The sequence below is a fragment of the Crocodylus porosus genome, unplaced genomic scaffold (assembly GCF_001723895.1).
Source record: "Crocodylus porosus isolate Cpor-Errol unplaced genomic scaffold, CroPor_comp1, whole genome shotgun sequence".
NCBI lineage: Eukaryota > Metazoa > Chordata > Crocodylia > Crocodylidae > Crocodylus > Crocodylus porosus.
The window spans coordinates 33,645,068-33,652,298 of NW_017728943.1; the positions used below are offsets into that span (position 1 = coordinate 33,645,068).

Below are 7,231 nucleotides of genomic sequence, written 5' to 3' on the forward strand. Positions count from 1 at the left end.
AAATAGTCTGATTGTGTTTTACAAAGTCTAATATATGTTGAGGTCCTGGAAGGCTTAGTCTCTTAAGGCCCTGCCACACATTTAAATTAAAGCTGGACAGAAACCAGCTATAAAATTCTTACACATTTTTAGGCACTAACTTTGTAGCTCGTTAACTCAGTCTGTAGCTGGACTGTCACTTTTGTAGTATGATAATTACTTTGCAGTGTCGCTAGTCTAAATTTATTGTACAGTTAACCAGTTAATTGTGTGATATATGTAAACATGTAGCAAGAACCTTAATATTGTAGTGGAACAAATAAGGGAATTCAGTGGAATTTCTAGTACACATAGGAAGGATTGATAGGAAAGATTGGTGCATGGGTTGACACAGAGAAAAGTCTTATTTCTGTATGTGGAAAACAGAACATGATGTTCTCTAGGCCAATGAGGTGGTTGGGAGGAGACATAAGGACATTTTATGATCTGTGTATGGAAGGAAGTTAAAAAAACAGGGCACCAGTGTCTTGGACTGATAATGGGTGGGTGATAAAGGATGGTCTGCTCATTTCTTTGAACCACAAGTAATATATGTATTATGGTTTGTGAAAGCTTGTAACTCTGTAATGGGGCACCAGGGGAGCCCCCCAGTCCCTGCTCTGTAATCTACTCAGGCACTTTCAGTGACCTGGGAATCCACAGAGCTCCTTTTTCAGAGTAGATCTGACTTAGACCTAGGCTCAGTGAGTGTTGAGAGTCCTCCTCTCATGACCTGGCCTTTGCCTTTCAGTACCCCTCCAGGAGGCCTGGCAATGGCTGAAAACATATGACGGCAGGGCCAATCCAGCCCAGCAGCTCTTTAAGCCCTTTCTTGCCAGGGGCTAGCCTGTCCATGCCATCACAAGCCAATATTCAAAAAATATGTGCTTTTGGTTTGGTTGGTTAATATTTTAAAGGCTTAAACTTAAGGTATAAGGAAATGGTTACATTTCGTTTTAAAAACAAGAAATAAGTTATTTAAAACACATGTTATCTGTTAGGTTGTATGATTTGCCTACATATTTAAATATGTTTCTATCATACTTTGAACTGATCATTCCAATATTTTTAAATGCCTGTTTTATTTCATAAGCGTACTTTTGTTATCTTAGTTTGTGTTTCATTTAAGACTATTCTGGGTTTCAATACTTATCCATGGAAATAAATTCCAGGTTTCAATAGCTCAGTCAGTGCTGGATAGGTCTGTGCCATAAGGATGATTAAGAGGCCTGATACTGGAAAGGAGACAAGGAGAAGGGGAAGAAACAACAGTTATTTAGAACTTATGGTCTCTTCACCAAAGAATCACCAGACTGCTACAGGCACCTTGATGACTGAATTCAGAACATATTGTGAAGTGAACTGGCCTCATGAGCAGTGAAGTCCGGCTGTTCCTGCTGAGATACTGTGCATAGATATTTTAAGGAGTAAATATTTTGGTTTTGAAAGGTGATTTCTTCCCAAGAAGGCATGACAAATGAAAACTACAGTCTAGCAAATATTTAATTTGTTTATCATAATGTCTAACAGGTGCCAGGAGAAAAATGATCAGTAGTTTCAGTTCCCAAAGGGAAGGTCTTCTCACACCAGATGTACCCGTTTTCTTTGCTGTTTTTACAGCACACAGCATGTATTTATGAATTGATTTAAATCTCACTTAAATCTGCATTCAGATGCATGTATGTAATGGTGCTTCAACTTTACTGAATATGTAGGTACCATTAATTTACCCAAACCCATTCCATTATGTTAATGAAGTAATCTTATTCTGGGAGAACAACCCATTAAAAGCAAAGTTTGTATATAAAAGCATAACACATCTTAATGGGTATATACTGTAGCCTATTTGTCTTTACTAGTACTCACTGGAGAGGTTTGAATATGAAAGAATATGGTTTTGCCAGCTGTGTACCATGTTATTTTGTTTATTTTATCAAAAAAATGTGAAACTAATGTTAAACTCATGTAAAGGTTTAGCTACAAAAGCAAATATCAGTTTTATAGGAAACTATGAACTCTAGCATTATATACCACATGTACAAAATATTGTTGCCATAACAGAAAGGAAAAATGTAGATTTTCAGAAGAAACTTGACACTGATGGATGGCCTCTTACCAAAGAAGAAATTTGACACCTGCCTATCCTTTGATCTTAAATAAAACATCCATTCAATTTGAATATTTAAACTTTATTTTACAGGTGCATTCAACACCAGCTAACTGTATATTTAAAATGGCAACAGGTTAAGAAAAGACAGTATTAATGATCACATTCACTCTGAATACAAATACGATTGTTAAAAAACAGTGTAACGTGTTCTTCTGTCTTCTTACATGAAAGTCAAATATGCTGATGCTGTTAAACATGGTGCTGCTAAACATTTACCTTGATATAAGAAGGACTGTGCAGGTGGGTCCATAGGTTTTGGATACCACCCATGAACCAAGTGTCATGTTGGTCAACTGTATCTGTGGAAATCTATAGTCTCCCAGTACCTCAAAAGTTATTTCCCACAGAGCCTGTTTATTAACTGTACAATGTGGCGTGCAGTTTTATATCTGAAATCACACAGAGCAAATGGGTAACAGAGAGGGCACTGCAAGATTATAAAATTTCTTTTCTTGCTGAGTAATCATACCCCTCAGTGGTTAACTAGTTGCCCTGTACTCCCTGCGTATCAGTATCTCAGCAGGATAAATAACCCAACCTCTACAGGCTTTCTCATGGATTTTAGCAATATACCTCTACAGCTCTGTTATTCACTTGCAGAAAATGCTGGTGGTGGTAGTCTGTCATCAAATTTACTTTCCGTTGTATTGAGAACAGATAAAACATGAAGACTACATGAGCCCAGTTTGAATCCCTTTTGAAAGTTCTTGCCCTGTCTCCAACATTTGGGTTTTCCTTCATTTTTATCAGTCAGGATGAAAAAGTTTGGAAAAATGCCATGTTAGAAAATAGCTTTCCTTCAGAACAGTGAACATGGGATGCATTTTGGTCAGTTATCATTTGATTTCCCTTGGCCTCAATTACCATACAAATTCAGATGCTGGTAACTAAACTGCCATGAATGAGGTATTCTCTGACTTGGTAGGAATGTGAAAAAGCAATATTAAATAATTCAGGGTTCAGATTTTAATATAACATCTAGCAAGTGGACACTCATTCCTGCTGAATTTAGTAGGCACATTTTGCTCCTGAATGGCTAGTCTCCATCTTTCCAGCATCCAAAAGTTTGCTCGCTTATTTGGAATTTATCCAAATCAGTCTGCAAAACTCCCCCAGGAATATCATGCCTTTTCTTGTGAAATTCAAGCAACCTTTCAGGGAATTTTTATAAGATCAGGCTTTTTCCCCCAGTCTATGTGTAGCAGAGTGATGGGTGTAGCAAGGGGCACTTTGTCTTGGCTGCAGGAGACAAATAGTCCATGATTCCTTTAAGGCTTTGGGGGCTAGGGGAAAAGGGGCATCTCCAGCCAAGCTAAATGGACTGATACGTAAGAGGCAATTCCCTATGGGCATAATGGGTGGGGACAGTATTTATACCTCCATTTGTGATTTCTCTTGCCTCTAAGCAGCTGGTCTAACCCAATTGGTCAGACAGGGCTGCATGTCATGATCTTCTGCAGAATTTTTTTCTTTCTCTGGAGTAGGAAATGAACTTAGGGGAAGGTTACTAAAGAAAAAAACTGGGGACTTCTTTTGCCTTGTATGGTGGGGAGACAGCCTTCTTCAATCTCTGTCCCTTTGACAAAATCCTTGTCCCTTATACCTCCATCTCGTTATAGGGGGAGAGGGCAGTAGGGTGGTAGCAGTTGTAGCACTATTTAAAGTCCATTTCTTGCATCTGGTGAATATTTTTGCTTTCTGAAATTAAAGATTTGACATGATAATAAGGAAAGCTAATGAGGAAAGCCAGCCTAATTTTGTGTTGTTATTTTAGGTGTTATAAAATGAGCTGGTAATACCGCATCTTTCTTTTAAAAGTTACACTGAAACCAGAGTTGGAGGTGCTTTGAAAATGAGGCCCTTTCCTTTTGAGAAATGAACTAAATATCAAGAAGGGTACATGATTTAAAGCTTTCCAGAAGGGATAAACTTTAAATGATTTCCAAACCCTCCTTAATGGTTTCAATGCTGCACCTTTCAGCAAAGCTGGGGGCTAGTTGTAAAGATGTTCACTTAATAATGAATACTCATTAGCTGATTTAGCTTTTAACACAGCAGAGGGCATACTGTGAATGAATGCTTGTCACTGCAAAACCCACCATTTCTCCTTCCCTCTCAATTTAAAGGACAGAATATACAGGAAAACAAAATTAATTCCAGGAATATACTTATCCAGGCAAAAATGTAACCTCTCTCCCCAAAAGCACTGTAAAGATTAATGATTTTTTTTCATTACATTGAATTTTCCAGAAGACTAGTTTTAGAAAAAAATACACATAAAACATTGTAAACTGTTCGGGTGGGGGGTTTATGTGCTTTTTTTTTTTGTTTTGCCTAATATTACAGAAATTTAAACTGATATTAATATTTTGTTGTCTGATCCTCGTCACATTTAGATTAATGGAAACATTCCCACACTTTTAAGTTGTAGAGGATCAGGGCTTTTAAACCTAATAGATTTTTCTCAGAAAAGAGTAAAGTACTGCTGATCTGAGCTAGGCCTTTGGAGTTCCTGGATTAGGGTGATAATCTGACAGAAATGAATTAACCTGGTTTCCATGTGGACTCATAAAATGTTAACTGTATTCAAGTATTTTGAATAATTTAATAACATATTTTTCTTCTGGCATTGTGAAGTGATGCAGATTGTACGTGAGCTAGTTGTCATTGTAAATAGAAAGTGAAAGTTGCAGGAAGCATTCCCAGGCTGCTTTTTGGTTCACTAATCACACAAGCAGCAGTTAATGAATTTAAAGGGGATTTGAAGTGGCTGCCTCCTATTTATTTTTTACTTTTCATGACCTAGGAATTAGATACAGGATACATAATCTTGTTCAGAAGATTGAGAGAGAGAAAACATTACAGTCCTGGGAGGAATGCACTGAAAATGATAATCTTGGCATCCTTTTGTTGTGATTTCTGTCTTCCATCAGCAAGGAAGCATTGAATCTCCTAAACAAGAGCAGACTGCTGAGCCATTTAAAGTATTACTGAAATAGATTTTGACATAGACTATTACCTAAACAATCTTAGTACCAAAGATTTCACCAGAGATGGAATATTGTCCTATCTTATCTATCTTTTTATGCCATCTGCTTTCTTTGTGCAACTTTCTACATTGAAGCTTTTTCATTTTGTTTGATTTTGACTAGAACTGATGTTCCAACTCTGTTTATTTCAGGAAAAATATCATTAGGAACCTTGAAATATTGGGAAAAGGAACAGGGGAGTCAAGTCTGGTTTACACCAAAAAAGGGATACTATGAAAATTTGTGTAAGAGATCAAAGGGAAATAGGAAAGGAAGGAAGATATAGAACAAAAAGAAATCAATCCAAGTGTAGTATTAATAGCCTGATTACTTGAAGAGGTTGGTGGCTGGAAATTACAAATTAAGGAACAAATGTTTCTGCACTTTACTCTTGGTGGGGTAATATATTTCTCCATAAATAACCATTGATCCCATTGATTACATTGGTTGTGCTTGCAGTGTAACAAGCTATGACATTGAGTACGTGTGGCAAAAGTGGCTTGAAGATGGAGTTGTAGATTACACCGGGACCATAGAAAATCTGAGGAATGTTAAGTGGTGTTGAAGTTAGAAAGTGTTGTGAGTAGTCGCACATTCAAGGTTAACAGCTTTTCTTCCCTGCGCAGTTCTGATTTGCCAGTAGAGGCCTAGTAAGATGGGACATGGGTAGGAGCCAGTACTTTTGGGCTCTGTATCTGCTTGAGAGGGCAGGATGGCTGGGAGCAATGCATCCTGGGAGGCTGGAGGACTGCAAATTGGGAGTTTTATCTTCATGTAGCAGACTGAGTTACCATAATATGGACTAGGTAGCATGGCCCAGTTAACACTTACCTGAAGTAGCATAACTTTGAGATACACAGAAGGCACTTAGCATAAGTTCACAAGCTGTAACAGACACTCACATTTTAAGTGCCCCATATATGGTTGAAGTGTAATGTGTAACGGCATACTTTACAGGAGAAGGGGCATAGACTAAGAAGGGTCCCTGGAAAGAAATGAAAAGGCAAAAGGAAAAGAAATGAGGAAAGATTCCAGATGATGTGTGGAAAATTTTAAACATTTATCTGTGTCTCTCTCAAATGTGCTGTCACACACTTTCTCTCTCTCACCACCCATGCGCACACACACGTAATATATAGCAATGACAAATTTGATCTGCCACAGGTAGAAGACACTGCTGAGATTGCTGAAATTGCTGAGTTAAACATATTTGTTGTATAAGGGCTGAACTCCTTGTTCTCTTCTTCCCCTGACTCCTTTTTTTGTCAATGTTTTTTACTGTTGTTGTTGTTAATTTATAACCCTGGGCATCAACTAAATCAATCAATTGCATCAGTCTCATGCTGGTGCCACAGGATACAAAATACTAAAGCAAATGGGAACTCCATCAGAGGAACTGTAATGTGGCTGGTGTTGTGAATACACATTGAATAGCAATGCCATCTGCATTTCATGTTACAGTTACTCAATTTGTTGATTGATCTGTAACACTTTTTCAACTGCTTTTATTGGCAAAGCAAATCAAGAAAGTGTTGTAAAATGCCTTTATATATCTGCATGTTTGGCTTGGGGAAAAGAGGCCAAATTTATTCAAAATTTCCATATAAAAATAATGATGATAAAGCTTCCAACACAAAAATATAGGAAAAACTGTTATCTGGCCTGATAGAAAATGGATGATGTGTCAGATGGCTTAATTTAATGGTCTTTTAATTGTTATCAGAGCTATATTAAACTATGTCATTTTGGTTTGTGCCATCATAATGTTTTCAACAACATCTGCAAAAAAAAGTAGATTTTATAAATGGCAATCTATTTCCATATCTATACACTCCATCTCCATCTATCCCCATCACGTCTGGTCAGAAGCATGCATTTTGCTTACCAGATTCAGATCTCAGTCTTGCTCAGGAGGTTTTTCAGCAGTGTGACAAGGAGGCTCTGATGATAGTTGTTGCCGGCACAAGGTGCCCGAGGGAGGCAACAATTGGGTTCGTTGCCCGGTGTGCATCGC

At 37.7% G+C, this 7,231-nt stretch overlaps 1 protein-coding gene across 1 annotated transcript in view; it reads left to right on the plus strand.

Moving 5' to 3' along the window:
* MACROD2 (MACRO domain containing 2) overlaps positions 1-7,231 on the plus strand; it is a 1,470,564-nt gene that overhangs the window by 1,223,549 nt on the left and 239,784 nt on the right. The window lies entirely within an intron of this gene.